Source organism: Rhamphochromis longiceps, linkage group LG1, assembly GCF_057381845.1.
Source record: "Rhamphochromis longiceps isolate RC_006_pf linkage group LG1, R_longiceps_female_GT1.1, whole genome shotgun sequence".
Taxonomy (NCBI): domain Eukaryota; kingdom Metazoa; phylum Chordata; class Actinopteri; order Cichliformes; family Cichlidae; genus Rhamphochromis; species Rhamphochromis longiceps.
The window spans coordinates 41,594,215-41,613,987 of NC_140557.1; the positions used below are offsets into that span (position 1 = coordinate 41,594,215).

Sequence of the window (19,773 nt, forward strand, 5' to 3'; positions counted from 1 at the left end):
TGCAAGCTCCTTTGACTACGATGACCTGGATGACTGAGAACCTTCACAGACATAAAGTAGAGCGATATTTAAAAGTTGACGCCCTGCATTGCAGTATAATGTTTGAATTGTTTACATAAAATACAATTACATGAATTAAGTAATGATATCAGTAAAAGATGACAATTTTATTTATTACAGAAAATCTAAAATTCACTAACAGTAACCTATAAATGTCAGAAAAATCAAATATAGCAGTTTAAAATGAATAGTGTAGGCATATCCTCTCTGCAGCCAGGCTTCAACATCCTGCCAGGCTGCCCCAGTCTCACTGTGGCTGGGAGGGAGGGAGGGTGGACCAGAGGATTGCCTACACAACACATAAATGTTCAACAACTTCTTCATTGTTTCTGAGAGAACAATAATGACTAAAGGTTGCTTTTTAAAAAAACAAACAAACAAACAAACAAACCTAATTACAGCAATAATGACAGTTAAGCCACTTTATGTGTGCCTCTATTTTGAAATACTATTTACAAAAATGTTATTATTTTGGTTTGTTATAAACTTTAAACTTTTTCAAAAGTATACGATTATATTTTTGGACCAATTTTACTATGAAACATAAATTTTTATGAGCTTTTATCATGTTTCTGGCCAGTGCAATCATCAGGGTGGGTCTGGGTTGATAACTGCACATTTCTGGCCAGAAATGTTTCAGCAGTGTTACATATGTAGTGCATATGTTACACTTGCTTTCTGTTACCAGCTGATACCCTACATTTGTATAGACATTGGATGGTGTGAGGTTGGGGAGTTGAGTGGGAGGGGGGGGGGGGAGGGTACGGTGGGAGTTGAGGGGGGGGGGTTTCCTTTCCTGTTAGGTTTCCTTTTTTTTTCTTTTTTTTTTTTTAAGCAAGACACAGTCCTCCTGTGTCTTCTCCAAGCTTCACATGTAAAATCCAACAATGTGAAGCACATAGCAGCCAGAAACTGTAATGCCACAGATCAGAGAAACTTCATGATCACCATCTTCATCGCCATACGATCAGAGCGTGAGACTTCACATCTGGAGCACAGGAGAGATTCTGTGATAAGTCTTCCTTCTAGCTTGTCCCACAAGCAGTCGGTGAGATTTACTAACAACAAAAAGGGTTAATGACATTATTTCCATGAAAACATGTATTCATTCTTTGTGAAGTGTTTAAATTGTGTTTTCACTTGACCTTAGGAGTGTTAGAGTGTATTGTAATGTCTGTACTCAGGTGTTTCCCTCTGTGATCCATCCCCTTCAGAGCCGAGACACTCAGGACTGAACAGACTGCACAGTTTCTGTGACTGAGCCTCCAAAACACCTTCTTTGAAACCACTCATGATAGAAGGGCTTCATATTTGCAGCAGCACTACTACAGGTATTCAGTTTATTACAGGATGTGTTTGTTTCTTAGGACCAGCTCTGAGTGCACACTACCTAACATATACACCTTTCTGTTTATTACAAACCAACTACTCTGGATCATACGGCCAGTTGGCAGGAATGTTGCTGCAGGAAAACATCCCTGGAGATCACCATCATTGTCAGACTGACTGTGCCTCCTCTGTGCAGTGTCAAGATCCTCCCTAAATGAGTGTGTAAGTTAACATTTTCATTATTTTATTCCCTTTGACAAGACAAGTATCACTGATATTTACATTTACAACTACATATTCCTGTTTTCTGCTCTTCTTTTAAAGTCCTCAGCTATCCTGCTTCTGTGCTGCTTGCCACACATCAAACACTGGCCGGATGACAGGGAGGATCCACTCTGAAGTCACTGGACATGATGAGGATCATATGGGACTTCATAGTTTCACAGAAACGTTGTGCTCTGTGATTACAGGTTTTAAATGGACATAATGACTGCCTCTCTCTGATCAACAGGCTAAAGGATTGTTGTCATTGTTAGTGCTCTGTACAATGTATGCTTATTTAGTATTTCATCACAGAGCAAACCTTTATTTATTTAACATATTTTTATTTTGTTTTAATGTTGAATTAACTGTGGGGATTTTTTTAAGTGGGCACTCGGGATGTCATATGACCAGAAATGTGGTAACTGGAATTCAACGTTATGGAAGAAAAAATCTGCTAAGAACAAAACACACACAAAACCCCCCAAGAAAATTCAAATTCATTCCATGTAATCCAATCTAAAACATTTTAAACTGCTGAACAGCAACACAAACAGTGTTAAAAAACAGTGTTAACAGAATGATTATGATGATTTTGTACCAAAGTTTCAGGTCACATGGCACACCTAGTGTGTAGTGTGGGGTATCAGCTGGTAAGTATAGGTTTTTTTTCATATTTGTGTACTTAGAGTTTAGATAGATAAAGCCTTGTGTATAATAATTAGTCATAACCACAACTCAAAGTCAGGGACTAACTAAATTTGGGACTTTGTGTCTGAGCCCAGGTTAAAACAATGTGTAAAAAAGCATTTAGTGGCATGGCTGAACAATGCTGTATTGATACTTATTTATCCATGTTCACAAAAAGGACTAATGTGTTTATTTGATTATTTGCACGTGTTAAACTGTGTCACCACCTTAGGCTTTCATTTGAGTTTACTCAAAAATCTCTATACAGTTCTCTTTTACCACTGTGTGGACTCTGTTTACATTAAAACATAAAGAAGAATGAGTAATAAAAAGATGTGTAGACAGATTAAGTAGGACGATAGAAACAGCTGTTCAGCCATGTTCTAAGAAACCAACACAATTTAAAGGTTCAGGATTGTGGTTTTAAAAGTTGAATTTTCATGTATTTCATATCTTGCTTATTATTTTTTATTTAGTTATTTAATTTAGTTATTTTTATTTATTCTACTAGTCCTTTTCAGAAAGAAGCTGTAAAATATGACTTAAGATTTTTTTTTTATTTTCTATGACATACAAAACAAATTGATGTATGTAATACTATTAAACATGATATACACATGTGTATGTGTCTGAAAAACATTATGCTGTATATTAAAGTTTGCATTTTCTCCAGAATTTTTGTTCATCTTTTAAGTTCATTTCAGTTAGAAGAATTTGAACTTTTAATATTCATTCAGAGATTTTCTGACTCTAAATTTTCTTTTGTCATTACTCATTTTTTTATTATTTACATTTTAAACATGTTTAGCTTTTTTCCAACTTCTTCTGTGTGAACATCAGCTTTCAAAAGTTCTGCACTTTTGTTTTCACTTTAAAAATTCTGTATTTTCCAGCTCATTCAGAATTTTTAACTTAACATTCAGCAATTAATTCATTTCACTGCATACATTCAGATTCAAGCATTCACACTGCAGTTTCTTCAGAAAATGCACTTTCTAGTTCTTCTATTTTATTATCTATTCCGTACGTTTTTTGTACTCCTACTCCTTCAAAACCGTTCAACTTAGAAAAACCATTCAAACACCATTAGATTCCTCTTCTTTTGGACATGACTGCTTCTATTTTTCTCATTTTTAACATTTATATTTTTAATTTTATTCAACTTTATTCAACAAAAATTTCCCATGTATTTCAATGGGGAGACCCTTCAAATCCTCGTTCAACTTACTCATTTTTAAACTCCTACTACTTCCACATACGTTGACATAGAGCCACCATTCAAACTTTAAAACGAAGACAAGACATTCAACTATTCAACTTGTATTTATCTTTTCAATATCTATTATACTTTTTCTTCAGTTCCAGTTTAAGTTTCATGATGTTTTTTCACCCGTTTCAGAGTTTATAATGGGTGTGTATGGGACGGAATGTTGGGGCTAGAGTGAGACAGCTCAACTGCTAGAGTGAGAGGAGCAAAAAAATTAATCTTAAAATCTTTTTTAAAACTGCTGCTGTGTCCGCAGCGTTTGCTCTACAGGTATGATTTTATCCTCAAAACGTAGCCATCGCTGTCCTCTTTCATCCAATGTGTTTACTATTGTACTAGGTGTTATGGTTCTTTCATAAATGTCACCAATGCGCAGCCTCCTCCCTCCAACTCTTCCATAGACTCTAATGTTAAAATGGCTCAGAAGGTTCGTTTGAAAATCAGAAGAGCATGGTGTCTTTACACTGTCACCATGTCCATATAATAAACTCCACAGGCATGAAAACTGAGAATTCAGTAGACTAGAAGTTGCTGTTGCTCACGGTGAAAGAATTTCATCAATACGACTTGTACTTTTCATATGGGAACGATTTGTTTCGGCCTGACTTTTCTGTTCATTTTAAGCAGCAAAAGTGAGGCGCATGTCTGTGTCCGTGTGTATGGAGCCATTGGGTGCAGTCACTATAGCAACCAGGCTCACACCTGCCTGCTTAACGAGCTCTGCCTGCCACTGTACCAAGATTCATCTTAAACACTTCTCTTTCAACTGCTGCTGTGTCCACAGTGTTAAAGCCATCATTTTACCCTCAAATTGTCGCCATTATTGTTCTCTTTCCAACACCGTGTCTTTCAAAGCTCAGGCATTTAAACTTTTTAAACTGTGTGGATCAAAGTGGAGGGATCACATTTGAGTCATTCAGTGATTCAAAGAATATGACCTTTTAATATTCATTCAGATGTTTTCTGACTCTAAATGTTCTTTTCTCATTTCTTAGGGTTTTCTAATTTACATTTAAAACATTTTCAGTTTTTTTCCAACTTCTTCTTCTGTGTAACGTTCAGCTTTTAGCAGTTCAGCACCTTTGTTTTCAGGTTGAATTCGTTTTTTTTTGTTTGTTTTTTTTATCTCATTCAATATTTTTAACTCAAAATTCAGCAATTAATTCATTTCAGTGCATACATTCAGATTCAAGCATTCACACTGCAGTTTCTTCAGAAAATGCACTTTCTAGTTAGTGTGAATGCTTGAAAAGCATTCACAGTATTGTTCTTCTAATCTTTATTAGTGTGAATGCTTGAAAAGCATTCACAGTATTGTTATTCTAATCTTTATTATTATTAGTGTGAATGCTTGAAAAGCATTCACAGTATTGTTCTTCTAATCTTTATTATTAGTGTGAATGCTTGAAAAGCATTCACAGTATTGTTCTTCTAATCTTTATTAGTGTGAAACACCGTTAGATTCCTATTCTTTTGGACAACACTGCTTCTATTTTTCATATTTTTAACATTTATATTTTTAATTTTATTCAACTTTATTCAACAAAAATTTATAATGTATTTCAATGGGGAGACCCTTCAAATCCTCATTCAACTTACTCATTTTTAAACTCTTACTACTTCCACATACATTGACATAGAGCCACCATTCAAACTTTAAAACGAAGACAAGACATTCAACTATTCAACTTGTATTTATCTTTTCAATATCTATTATACTTTTTCTTCAGTTCCAGTTTAAGTTTCATGATGTTTTTTCACCCGTTTCAGAGTTTATAATGGGTGTGTATGGGACGGAATGTTGGGGCTAGAGTGAGGCAGCTCAACTGCTAGAGTGAGAGGAGCAAAAAAATTAATCTTAAAATCTTTTTTAAAACTGCTGATGTGTCCGCAGCGTTTGCTCTACAGGTATGATTTTACCCTCAAAACGTAGCCATGGCTGTCCTCTTTCATCCAATGTGTTTACTATTGTACTAGGTGTTATGGTTCTTTCATAAATGTCACCAATGCACAGCCTCCTCCCTCAAACTATTCTGCTATTTTTGCTCTTTCCTGCTATGACTTTTGCTATTTTTAACTATTATACTTTTTAAAATATTCCACTTTTTTCCTTTAATTTGTCCCATTGAAATGAATGGAAATCTTCCAAAATTCTGCTAAATTTTGCTTGTTTTTGAAACTTAACTACTTCCTCATACTTTCACCTAGAACAACCATTTAAACTTTAAAATGTTCACAAATTATTGGGCTATTCATGTATGATTCAGCTTTTTCAAATCTTTTACTGTTTTACTTTTATGCCTCTTAAAGTTTTGAGTTGCAAAATTGTGATTTTTCACAAAATACATGCGTTGTTATGGTTGCTATGCTCTTGGCTTCCAGTGTGCCACTGAAGGTTTTGCAATTTTCACTTCATGTCCGAACAACTTCCTGCTACTTGCTCAATTTTCACTCAACTTCCACAAATTATACATCAAAACGTAGGTATTTTTGCTGGCTTTCAGAAAATGTCACCATCATTGTTGTGGGATTTATAGATATTTTGCAAATCTCCTCAGAGTAACACAAAGTCAGAAAACTCTCCATATAAACTCAATGGAGAGTTTGTTCAAAATCACCGCTGGATTTCTCTAATGAGAGGCATTTTCAAATTGTCATATCTCCTTAACGAAGCGAAGTTAAGACATGAGGCTTGTCCCCGTATATGTTCAGACACTCCTGACGCTCACAATTCAAGAATTTCTTTCTCACCTATTACCATTCTGAAATGAGTTGGACTTGTTTGAGGGTAGGAAATTTGTCCCTCGCTCAGATTTCATCAGATTTCAATCTCTGGAAATGAACCACTTTTTTCTCTCGTCATATCTTTTTGATGGATTTCCACAGAGCCCTGAAAATTTCCATGACTGTTCACCAAAGCCTGCTGTTTCTTACGGTGAAAGAATGATTTTGATGCTCCATATAGATTTAGAGTTACCAAAGGTTGTTTGAGCGCAAGTCAAGGCAGTTTTTGCTTCGCCTCTACTCAGTTACAGTGTATTACAAGTCATATATCTTTAATAATTTATGTTTTATCTCTGAATTATGAAGACCTGAAGATTCCCCCATCTCTTCTGAATAAAACGATGCCTGAATGACCGTTCTAGCCTCTACGGTTAGGAAATTATGGCCATTTGTTCGAGGGGAATCCTGAATGTCAGAAATACACTGAAGAAAACTCACACCTCTCTCTGTGCCTGCGTGTGTAAGGGCTGACTACAGCAGGTGCAGCTAATTTAACTGACCTACATATACCAAGCCCAGACTCTCAACAGCTCCTGTTCCCTTTACTGTCTGTGTATGTGTGTCTGTGTATCAATATTTCTCCTATGTTTAGGTATTACTCCTCAATCATAGTATTTCTGCTAAAGCAAAGTACTTCTACTACATCTTAGTACTTCTGCTAAATCATAGTATTTCTGCCAATTCATAGTATTTTTGCAAAATCATGGTATTTGTGCAAAATCATGGTTTTGGGGCCAAACATTTCTGTTATTTTATAACATATGTGCTGAATATATTATATGTGCCAAATCATAGTATTTATCCCAAATTATAGTATTTATGCCAAATTACAGTATTTCTGCTAAACCAGAGTATTCCTGCCAAATCATAGTATTTGTACTGAAACATGGTACTTCTGCCCAATCATAGTATTTGTACTAAATCATAGTACTTGTGCCAAATCATAGTATTTATACCCAATCATAGTATTTCTGCTAAATCATAGCGTTTGTGCCAAATCATGGTATTTGTGCAAAAACATAGTATGTCTGCAAAACCATAGTATATCTGTTATGTTATAGTATTACTACTAAGGCATAGTATTTCTGCCAAATCATAGTGTGTGTGCCAAATCGCAGTATTTATACCAAATCACAGTATTTGTGGTAAAACATAGTATTTGTGCCAAAGCATCGTATTTGTATGGAGTCATAGTATTTCTTCTAAATCATAGTATTTCAATCAAATCTCAGTAGTTGTTGTTAAAACGCAGTATTATTGCCAAATCATAGTATTTGTACCCAATCATAATATTTCTGCTAAATCATAGCATTTGTGCCAAATCATGGTATTTGTGCAAAAACATAGTATGTCTGCAAAACCATAGTATATCTCTTATGTTATAGTATTACTACTAAGTCATAGTATTTCTGCCAAATCATAGTATTTGTACTAAATCATAGTACTTGTGCCAAATCATAGTATTTGTTGAACATCATAGTATTGGAACCAAAACATAGTATTTGTCCCAAAGCATCGTATTTGTATTGAGTAATAGTATTTCTTCTAAATCATAGTATTTCAATCAAATCTCAGTAGTTGTGTTAAAATGCAGTATTATTGCCAAATCATAGTATTTGTACCCAATCATAGTATTTTTGCCAAATCGTGGTATTTGTGCCCAAATAATAATTCTGTTATGTTATAGTATTACTACTAAGTCGTAGAATATCTGTTATGTTATAGTGTATCTGCGGAATATAGTATGTGTGCCAAATCGTAGTATTTACACCAAATCACAGTATTTGTGCTAAAACATAGTATTTCTGCCATATTGTGGTATTTGTGCAAGAACATTGAACTGTTATGTTATAGTATTACTACTAAGTCATAGTATTTCTGCGTTGTTATAGTATTTGTGCTAAAACGTAGTATCTCTGCCAAGTCATAGAATTACTGCAATTTAATAGTTTTTTTTAGGAAATCTGTTATGTTATAGTATTACTACTCAGTCATAGTATTTCTGCCAAATCATAGTATTTGTGTGAATTTGTATACTGTAATATCACTGTATTATGTAGTGGCTAAGTAGGGGCTGTTTACTAAGTGCATCAGTGTAAATAGGTCATCTCTTGTGTTGGAGTGCCCTCTTGTGGCGCCTTTTGGGTAGTGCCTTAGTAAACGGGAACCCTGTAAAAAGTGGCATCAGACTGATTTGTAGTGGAGGAATTTGTTACCAGTTTTCTTAATCTTTAATCTGTATGCATGTTGTAATGCATACCCTGTTCTTAATCATAGAAACCACACCATATCACCTCTCCACATCCTCCTACTGTATGCCATACCTCCCTGTACCATCCATCTGACCGCAATAAACTCCACCTCGTGGTAATCTAATCCCTGGATGTCAGCCTCTCCTTCTGACCGAGGATAGTTATAGTATTTGAGCCAAATCATAGTATTTGTGCTAAAACATAGTATTTCTTCCAAATCATAGTATTTGTGCCAAAGTATAGTATTTCTTCCAAATCATAGTATAACTGCATAATAAAGGTTCTTGAGCCACATCAGTGTTTGTGCCAAATCTTAGTATTTCTTCTAAATCCTAGTAATTCTGCTCAATGATAGAATTTCTGCTATGCTTTAGTACTTTTTTCCTAGATTGTAGTACTTCTGCTAAGTCAAAGTATTTTATGTAAATCATAGTATTTCTACCAAGTCCCAATGTTTCTGCTAAATCATAAATAATGTTTTAGTACAAATTGTATGATTTGGTGGAACTTTCTGTGTTCCAGCACAAATGCTATGATTTGGCAGGAAAAAAATATTATTTAGCATAAATACTAAGTTTTAGCAGAAATGCTATGTTTAAACTTTAAAAAATTCTGCTATTTCTGCTGATGTGTGTTATGACTTTTGACCATTGAAATGAATGGAACACATTATCAATGTGGTCACTGATTTTGCATGATGGGCTGAGCTGTTTTTTACCTCAGTGAGATAAGCATCCGTTCTCAGACTGGGAGGCCTGGGTTCAAATCCAGGTAATGGCAACATTTCTTTCACTTAACAGTTAAACTTTTTTTAAACTCTTTTCAACACAAATTTCATTTTTTTCACCCCTTTTCAGCAAAATTTTCAGTTTTTTTAACCCCTTTTCAGCACAAATCCAAACTTTTTCAGCTCTTTTTCAGCAAAAACCTCTTTTCAGCAGAATTCTGCTCAGTCACCTCTTTTCAGCAGAATTCTGCTCAGTCACCTCTTTTCAGCAGAAATTCTGCTGATTGAACTCTTTTCAGCAGAATTTTCACCCCCTTTTTTTTGCCCAAATTCTGCTAGCACAATTGTCAATCTCTCCACCTTTTCTTTGCGAGAAAGTGTTTGGCTCAGTGAGCTAAATAGCTGCCCTTTGACCAGGAGGGCCAGGTTCGAATCCTGCTCAGGGCATCTTTTTTTTTTTTTTTTTTTTTTGTTTCAACTTTTTCAGCTTTTTTCAGCAGATATCTTCAGCCGTTAAGGCATCCACACTGCATTTTCGCAGGAAATGCAAATTTTTCTAGTTCTAGTTGCTTCCGTACACTTTTCGCCGTTAAACTACTTCCACAATTTTCAGCCGATTTTCACCGTTCAAATTTTAAACTATTCAGCTATTTTTGCTAATTCCTGCTATGATTTTTGCTATTTTTAACTATTATACTTTTTAAAATATTCCACTTTTTTCCTTTAATTTGTCCCATTGAAATGAATGGGAAACTTCAGCAATTCTGCTAAAATTTGCTTGTTTTTGAAACTTAACTACTTCCTCATATTTTCACCTAGAACAACCATTCAAACTTTAAAATGTTCACAAATTATTGGGCTATTCAGGTATGATTCAGCTTTTTCAAATCTTTTACTGTTTTACTTTTATGCCTCTTAAAGTTTTGAGTTGCAAAATTGTGATTTTTCACAAAATACATGTGTTGTTATGGTTGCTATGCTCTTGGCTTCCAGTGTGCCACTGAAGGTTTTGCAATTTTCACTTCATGTCCGAACAACTTCCTGCTACTTGCTCAATTTTCACTCAACTTCCACAAATTATACATCAAAACGTAGGTATTTTTGCTGGCTTTCAGAAAATGTCACCATCATTGTTGTGGGATTTATAGAATTTTTGCAAATCTCCTCAGACTAACACAAGGTCAGAAAACTCTCCATATAAAGTGAATGGAGAGCTTGTTCAAAATCACCGCTGGATTTCTGTAATGAGAGGCATATTCGAATCGTCATATCTCCTTAACGAAGCAAAGTTAAGACATGAGGCTTGTCCCCGAATATCTTCAGACACCCCTGACGCTCACAATTCAAGAATTTCTTTCTCACCTATTACCGTTCTGAAATGAGTTGGACTTGTTTGAGGGTAGGAAATTCGTCCTTCGCTCAGATTTCTTCAGATTTCAAACTGTGGAAATGAACCACTTTTTTCTCTCGTCATAACTTTTTGTTGGATTTCCACAGAGACCTGAAAATTTCCATGATTGTTCACCAAAGCCTGCTGTCTCTTACGGTGAAAGAATGATATCGATACTCCAAATAGATTTCGAGTTAGAAAGCGTTGTTTGAGGGCAAGTCAAGGCAGTTTTTGCTTCGCTCTACTCAGTTATGGTGCATTAGAAGTCAAATATCTTTAATAATTCATATTTTAATGATAAATTGTAAACACTGGAAGATTCCCCCATCTCTTCTGAACAAAACGGTGTAAGAATGACCGCTCTAGCCCCTACGGTTTGGAAATTATGGTCATTTGTTTGAGGGGAGTCCTCACTATGAGAAATAGGCTGCAATAATCCTGTGCCTCTCTGTGCTGCGTGTGTAAAAAGAGGCACATGTTTTGGCGGGAAAAAGTACACAGGCTCTCTGATTGGTGGATTCAAATTCAGCAGCTCCCAGGCTGACCTAGAAACTTACTTCTCTCTCCCTGTGCATTTTTTTGCTGATTTTTTCATTTAACAAGTATATTTGAGGGACCCTCAGCATGTTCAGCATTTTTTCAGCTGTCCATTTTGCTTTTCCAATTTTTCTGTTTAACTTATTACTATTGTGCTAAATAATACTATTTCTGCTATTTTATAAGATTTGTGCCTAATATAGTATTTCTGCTAAATTACAATATTTCTGCTTTTTATACTATTTGTGCTAAAACATAGTATTTCTACTAAATGTAGTATTTATGCTTAATTATACTATTTCTGCTTTTTATGGGATTTGTGCCTAATATAGTATTTCTGCTTTTTATAGGATTTTTGCTCAAACATAGTATTTCTACTAAATGTAGTGTTTATGCTTAATCATCCTATTTCTGCTTTTTATAGGATTTGTGCTTAATATAGTATTTCTGCTAAATTATAGTATTTCTGCTTTTTATAGTATTTGTGCTAAAACATAGTATTTCTACTAAATGTAGTATTTATGCTTAATCATAGTATTTCTATATATTTCTGCCAGGTCCCCAGGCAGCCAATCCTCTGTGAGGACTGAGAAATTCAAATTTTCAAATCAGGGCTTGCACGGCTTCCCAGCCAATCATATATGTGTCCTGAGGCATTCAAATTTGCATATTGGGGCCTTCATGGCTTCTAAGCCAGCCAATCATATCTGAGGGCTGAGGAATTCAAATCCACAAATCAGGGCCTGCACGGCTTCCCAGCCAGCCAATCATATATGTGGTCTCAGGCATTCATATTTGCATATTGGGGAATTCGTGGCTTCTAAGTCAACAAGTCATCCATGTCATATATCTCTAAAAATTCACATTTTAATGATAAATTGATAACACTGGAAGATTCCCCCATCTCTTCTGAACAAAACAGTGTAAGAATGACCGCTCTAGCCCCTACGGTTAGGAAATTATGGTCATTTGTTTGAGGGGAGTCCTCACTATGAGAAATAGGCTGCAATAATCCTGTGCCTCTCTGTGCTGCTGCGTGTGTAAAAAGATGCACCTGTTTTGGCGGGAAAACGTAAACAGCCACTCTGATTGGTGGATTTAAATTCGGCAGCTCTCTCCCTCTGTGTGTGTGTGTGTGTGTGTGTGTGTGTGTGTGTGTGTGTGTGTTTAGTGGGAGAGAGAGGACCCTGCCCTTATTTGGCAGCATGTCATTGTAGGATTTAAATTGAATATAGTTAGACTGGTTGACTGGATTAGAGCCTGTGTTTGTGTGTCCCTCTGTGCATTTGTGTTTCAATAAGTTATTACTATTCTGCTAAATCATAGTATTTCTGGTACTTTTCGGTACTTGTGCTAAATACAGTATTTCTGCTAAATCATACTATTTCTGCTTTTCATAAGATTTGTGCCTAATATAGTATTTCTGCTAAATTATAGTATTTATTATTTTTATAGGATTTGTGCCAAACATAGTATTTCTGCTAAATTATAGTATTTCTGCTTTTTATACTATTTGTGCCTAATATAGTATTTCTGCTTTTTATAGGATTTGTGCCTAATATAGTATTTCTGCTTTTTATAGGATTTGTACCTAATATAGTATTTCTGTTTTTTATAGGATTTGTGCTAAAACATAGTATTTCTACTAAATGTAGTATTTATGCTTAATCATAGTATTTCTATATATATATCTGCCAGGTCCCCAGGCAGCCAATCCTCTGTGAGGACTGAGAAATTCAAATTTTCAAATCAGGGCCTGCACGGCTTCCCAGCCAATCATATATGTGTCCTGAGGCATTCAAATTTGCATATTGGGGCCTTCATGGCTTCTAAGCCAGCCAATCATATCTGAGGGCTGAGGAATTCAAATCCACAAATCAGGGCCTGCACAGCTTCCCAGCCAGCCAATCATGTATGTGGGCTCCAAGTATTCAAATTTGCATATTGGGGAATTCGTGGCTTCTAAGTCAACAAGTCATCCATGTCATATATCTCTAAAAATTCATATTTTAATGATAAATTGTCAACACTTGAAGATTCCCCCATCTCTTCTGAACAAAACGGTGTAAGAATGACCGCTCTAGCCCCTATGGTTAGGAAATTATGGTCATTTGTTTGAGGGGAATCCTCACTATGTGAAATAAACTGAAAGAAGCAGGTCTATGTCTCTGTGCTGCGTGTGTAAAAAGATGCACCTGTTTTGGCGGGAAAACGTAAACAGCCTCTCTGATTGGTGGATTCAAATTCAGCAGCTCCCAGGCTGACCTAGAAACTTAGTCCTCTCTCCCTGTGTGTGTGTGTGTGTGTGTGTGTGTGTGTGTGTGTGTGTTTAGTGGGAGAGAGAGGACCCTGCCCTTATTTGACAGCATGTCATTGTAGGATTTAAATTGAACATAGTTAGACTGGTTGACTGGATTAGAGCCTGTGTTTGTGTGTCCCTCTGTGCATTTGTGTTTCATTAAGTTATTACTATTCTGCTAAATCATAGTATTTCTGGTACTTTTCGGTACTTGTGCTAAATACAGTATTTCTGCTAAATCATACTATTTCTGCTTTTCATAGGATTTATGCCTAATATAGTATTTCTGCTAAATTATAGTATTTCTGCTTTTTATAGGATTTGTGCCTAACATAGTATTTCTGCTAAATTATAGTATTTCTGCTTTTTATAGGATTTGTGCTTAACATAGTATTTCTGCTAAATTATAGTATTTCTGCTTTTTATACTATTTGTTCTAAATTATAGTATTTCTGCTTTTTATAGGATTTGTGCTTAATATAGTATTTCTGCTAAATTATAGTTTTTCTTCTTTTTATAATATTTGTGCTAAAACATAGTATTTCTACTAAATGTAGTATTTATGCTTAATAATAGTATTTCTATATATTTCTGCCAGGTCCCCAGGCAGCCAATCCTCTGTGAGGACTGAGACATTCAAATTTTCAAATCAGGGCTTGCACAGTTTCCCAGCCAATCAAATAAGTGTCCTGAGGCATTCAAATTTGCATATTGGGGCCTTCGTGGCTTCTAAGCCAGCCAATCATATCTGAGGGCTGAGGAATTCAAATCCACAAATCAGGGCCTGCACGGCTTCCCAGCCAGCCAATCACATATGTGGTCTCAGGCATTCAAATTTGCATATTGGGGAATTCGTGGCTTCTAAGTCAACAAGTCATCCATGTCATATATCTCTAAAAATTCATATTTTAATATTAAATTGTCAACACTTGAAGATTCCCCCATCTCTTCTGAACAAAACGGTGTAAGAATGACCGTTCTAGCCCCTACGGTTAGGAAATTACGGTCATTTGTTTGAGGGGAGTCGTCACTATGAGAAATAGACTGCAAAAATCCTGTGTCTCTCTGTGCTGCTGCGTGTGTAAACAGATGCACCTGTTTTGGTGGGGAAAAGTGCACAGCCTCTCTGATTGGTGGATTCAAATTCACCAGCTCCCAGGCTGACCTAGAAACTTACTTCTCTCTCCCTGTGTGTGTGTGTGTGTGTGTGTGTGTGTGTGTGTGTGTGTGTGTGTGTGAGAGAGAGAGAGAGAGAGAGAGAGAGAGAGAGAGAGAGAGGCTTTTAATGGGATGATCTCATTCTAAGATTCAAATTCAATATATTTAGACTGGTTGACTGAATTGGATCTTGTGTGTGTGTCTCTCTGTGCATGTGTGCTTCCTTATGTGTACATATTTCTGATTGTGTGGCTGTTATATATATTTTTTTGCTGATTTTTTTCATTTAACAAGTATATTTAAGTGACCCTCAGCATGTTCAGCATTTTTTCAGCTGTCCATTTTGCTTTTCCAATTTTTCTGTTTAACGTATTACTATTCTGCTAATTCATACTATGTCTGCTATTTTATAAGATTTGTGCTTAATATACTATTTCTGCTTCTTATAGGATTTGTGCTTAATATACTATTTCTGCTTTTTATAGGATTTGTGCTTAATCATACTATTTCTGCTAAATGTAGTATTTATGCTTAATCATACTATTTCTATATATTTCTGCCAGGCAGCCAATCCTCTGTGAGGACTCAGACTCATATCACATATCAGGGCCTGCACGGCTTCCCAGCCAGCCAATCATGTCTGAGGTCTTTTGTTTCCTCTCTCGTCATATCTCAGCGACGGATGTACATAGAGTAATGAAAATCGCAGTCAAAGTACACCAAAGTCCGCTGATTCACCCAGTACAAGGATTATGCTTCTAGTCCACCTAGTGTTTGAGTTACACAACGTTTTGTAACTCCAAAAAACTGCGTTTTTCGCCTCTCACCTCGATCTAATTCTGACTGCTCATCACCCTGTTTTTCCAAGTGGCCGCTCTTTTTCCCAGTGGCGCAGTTGGTAATGACACGGGTCTGCAAGCCAAAGGTCGCCGGTTCGATTCCACCTTGGTCAACATTTTTTTTCCCTACAAATTAATACACTGTCACAGACCAGTAATTCATATTCATCATTTATTACAATTCTGCAAACTTTTGTGATTTTACGAGCTTTTCTAATATGGACCTCACATTCTTGTTAACACTCCATGGCACAAATACTCTTCCCTTTAGGCTCTGTGTATGTGTGTGTGTGTATCAATATTTCTCCCATTTTAAAGTATTACTCCTCCATAATTGTATTTCTGTTAAATCAAAGTACTTTTACTACATCTCAGTACTTCTCCTGTATCATAGTATTTCTGCCAAATGATAGTATTTCTGTCAAATTATAGTATTTGTGCTAAAACATAGTATTAATTTAAAATTACAATATTCATAGTTCATCACAGTGTCTCTGGTAAATCACAGTATTTCTGCTATGTTGTACTATTTTTCTAAATCATAGTGTTTCTGTAATGTTTAAGTATTTTTGGCTAAATATATTCTTTCTGTTATCTTATACTATATCTCCTAAGTTCTTGTATTTTTGAGAAGTTATCATGTTTCTGGTAAGTTACAATATTTCTGCAAAGTTCTGCTATGCTATTGTATTTCTGCCAAGTATTATGTTTCCTCTAAGATATTGCAGTTCTGCTAAGTTATTCCATTTTAGCAAAGTTCTTTTGCTTCTGCAAAGTTTTTACAATTTCTGCAACTTTTCAGCTTTTTCAGCTACTTTTTGCATGCAGCTTCAGCTTTAAGCATCCACACTGCATTTTCGCAGGAAATGCAAATTTTTCTAGTTAGTGTGAATGCTTGAAAAGCATTCACAGTATTGTTCTTCTAATCTTTATTATTATATTTAGTGTGAATGCTTGAAAAGCATTCACAGTATTGTTCTTCTAATCTTTATTGTGTGGATGCTTTAAGCATCCACACTATTGAGTTCCTGTTTCTCTTTATTCTTTATTGTGTGGATGCTTTAAGCATCCACACTATTGAGTTCCTGTTTCTCTTTATTCTTTATTATTGTGTGGATGCTTTAAGCATCCACACTATTGAGTTCCTGTTTCTCTTTATTCTTTATTATTATTATTATTCTAGTTGCTTCCGTACACTTTTTGGCACTTAACTACTTCCACAATTTTCAGCCGATTTTCACCGTTCAAATTTTAAACTATTCTGCTATTTCTGCTAATTTACGCTACGATTTTTGCTATTTTTAACTATTATACTTTTTAAAATATTAAGCTTTTTTCCTTTAATTTGTCCCATTGAAATGAATGGGAAACTTCTGCAATTCTGCTAAAATTTGCTTGTTTTTGAAACTTAACTACTTCCTCATATTTTCACCTAGAACAACCATTCAAACTTTAAAATGTTCACAAATTATTGGGCTATTCAGGTATGATTCAGCTTTTTCAAATGTTTTACTGTTTTACTTTTATGCCTCTTAAAGTTTTGAGTTGCAAAATTGTGATTTTTCACAAAATACATGCGTTGTTATGGTTGCTATGCTCTTGGCTTCCAGTGTGCCACTGAAGGTTTTGCAATTTTCACTTCATGTCCGAACAACTTCTTGCTACTTGCTCAATTTTCACTCAACTTCCACAAATTATACATCAAAACGTAGGTATTTTTGCTGGCTTTCAGAAAATGTCACTATCATTGTTGTGGGATTTATAGAATTTTTGCAAATCTCCTCAGACCAACACAAGGTCTCAAAACTCTCCATATAAAGTCAATGGAGAGCTTGTTCAAAATCATCGCTGGATTTCTGTAATGAGAGGCATATTCGAATCGTCATATCTCCTTAACGAAGCGACTTTAAGACATGAGGCTTGTCCCCGAATATCTTCAGACACCCCTGACGCTCACAATTCAAGAATTTCTTTCTCACCTATTACCGTTCTGAAATGAGTTGGACTTGTTTGAGGGTAGGAAATTCGTCCTTCGCTCAGATTTCTTCAGATTTAAAACTCTGGAAATGAACCACTTTTTTCTCTCGTCATAATTTTTTTTTGGATTTCCACAGAGACCTGAAAATTTCCATGACTGTTCACCAAAGCCTGCTGTCTCTTACGGTGAAAGAATGATATCGATACTCCAAATAGATTTCGAGTTACAAAGCGTTGTTTGAGGGCAAGTCAAGGCAGTTTTTGCTTCGCTCTACTCAGTTATGGTGCATTAGAAGTCAAATATCTTTAATAATTCATATTTTAATGATAAATTGTAAACACTGGAAGATTCCCCCATCTCTTCTGAACAAAACGGTGTAAGAATGACCGCTCTAGCCCCTACGGTTTGGGAATTATGGTCATTTGTTTGAGGGGAGTCCTCACTATGAGAAATAGGCTGCAATAATCCTGTGCCTCTCTGTGCTGCGTGTGTAAAAAGAGACACATGTTTTGGCGGGAAAAAGTACACAGGCTCTCTGATTGGTGGATTCAAATTCAGCAGCTCCCAGGCTGACCTAGAAACTTACTTCTCTCTCCCTGTGCATTTTTTTTGCTGATTTTTTCATTTAACAAGTATATTTGAGGGACCCTCAGCATGTTCAGCATTTTTTCAGCTGTCCATTTTGCTTTTCCAATTTTTCTGTTTAACTGATTACTATTGTGCTAAATCATACTATTTCTGCTATTTTATAAGATTTGTGCCTAATATAGTATTTCTGCTAAATTACAGTATTTCTGCTTTTTATACTATTTGTGCTAAAACATAGTATTTCTACTAAATGTAGTATTTATGCTTAATCATACTATTTCTGCTTTTTATGGGATTTGTGCCTAATATAGTATTTCTGCTTTTTATAGGATTTTTGCTCAAACATAATATTTCTACTAAATGTAGTGTTTATGCTTAATCATCCTATTTCTGCTTTTTATAGGATTTGTGCTTAATATAGTATTTCTGCTAAATTATAGTATTTCTGCTTTTTATAGTATTTGTGCTAAAACATAGTATTTCTACTAAATGTAGTATTTATGCTTAATCATAGTATTTCTATATATTTCTATATATTTCTGCCAGGTCCCCAGGCAGCCAATCCTCTGTGAGGACTTAGACATTCAAATTTTCAAATCAGGGCCTGCACGGTTTCCCAGCCAATCATATATGTGTCCTGAGGCATTCAAATTTGCATATTGGGGCCTTCATGGCTTCTAAGCCAGCCAATCATATCTGAGGGCTGAGGAATTCAAATCCACAAATCAGGGCCTGCACAGCTTCCCAGCCAGCCAATCATGTATGTGGGCTCCAGGTATTCAAATTTGCATATTGGGGAATTCGTGGCTTCTAAGTCAACAAGTCATCCATGTCATATATCTCTAAAAATTCATATTTTAATGATAAATTGTCAACACTTGAAGATTCCCCCATCTCTTCTGAACAAAACGGTGTAAGAATGACCGCTCTAGCCCCTATGGTTAGGAAATTATGGTCATTTGTTTGAGGGGAATCCTCACTATGTGAAATAAACTGAAAGAAGCAGGTCTATGTCTCTGTGCTGCGTGTGTAAAAAGATGCACCTGTTTTGGCGGGAAAATGTAAACAGCCTCTCTGATTGGTGGATTCAAATTCAGCAGCTCCCAGGCTGACCTAGAAACTTAGTCCTCTCTCCCTGTGTGTGTGTGTGTGTGTGTGTGTGTGTGTGTGTTTAGTGGGAGAGAGAGGACCCTGCCCTTATTTGGCAGCATGTCATTGTAGGATTTAAATTGAACATAGTTAGACTGGTTGACTGGATTAGAGCCTGTGTTTGTGTGTCCCTCTGTGCATTTGTGTTTCAATAAGTTATTACTATTCTGCTAAATCATAGTATTTCTGGTACTTTTCGGTACTTGTGCTAAATACAGTATTTCTGCTAAATCATACTATTTCTGCTTTTCATAGGATTTATGCCTAATATAGTATTTCTGCTAAATTATAGTATTTCTGCTTTTTATAGGATTTGTGCCTAACATAGTATTTCTGCTAAATTATAGTATTTCTGCTTTTTATACTATTTGTTCTAAATTATAGTATTTCTGCTTTTTATAGGATTTGTGCTTAATATAGTATTTCTGCTAAATTATAGTTTTTCTTCTTTTTATAGTATTTGTG

General features: G+C 35.6%; 1 long non-coding RNA gene across 1 annotated transcript; it reads left to right on the plus strand.

Annotated features, from left to right (window-relative positions):
• The first annotated feature begins 1,267 nt into the window (after positions 1–1,267).
• On the plus strand, positions 1,268–1,815 carry LOC146679235 (uncharacterized). The gene is made up of 3 exons (XR_014912596.1): positions 1,268–1,391; positions 1,508–1,611; positions 1,714–1,815. It is a non-coding gene; the product is annotated as an uncharacterized LOC146679235 (long non-coding RNA).
• Positions 1,816–19,773: the final 17,958 nt, after the last annotated feature.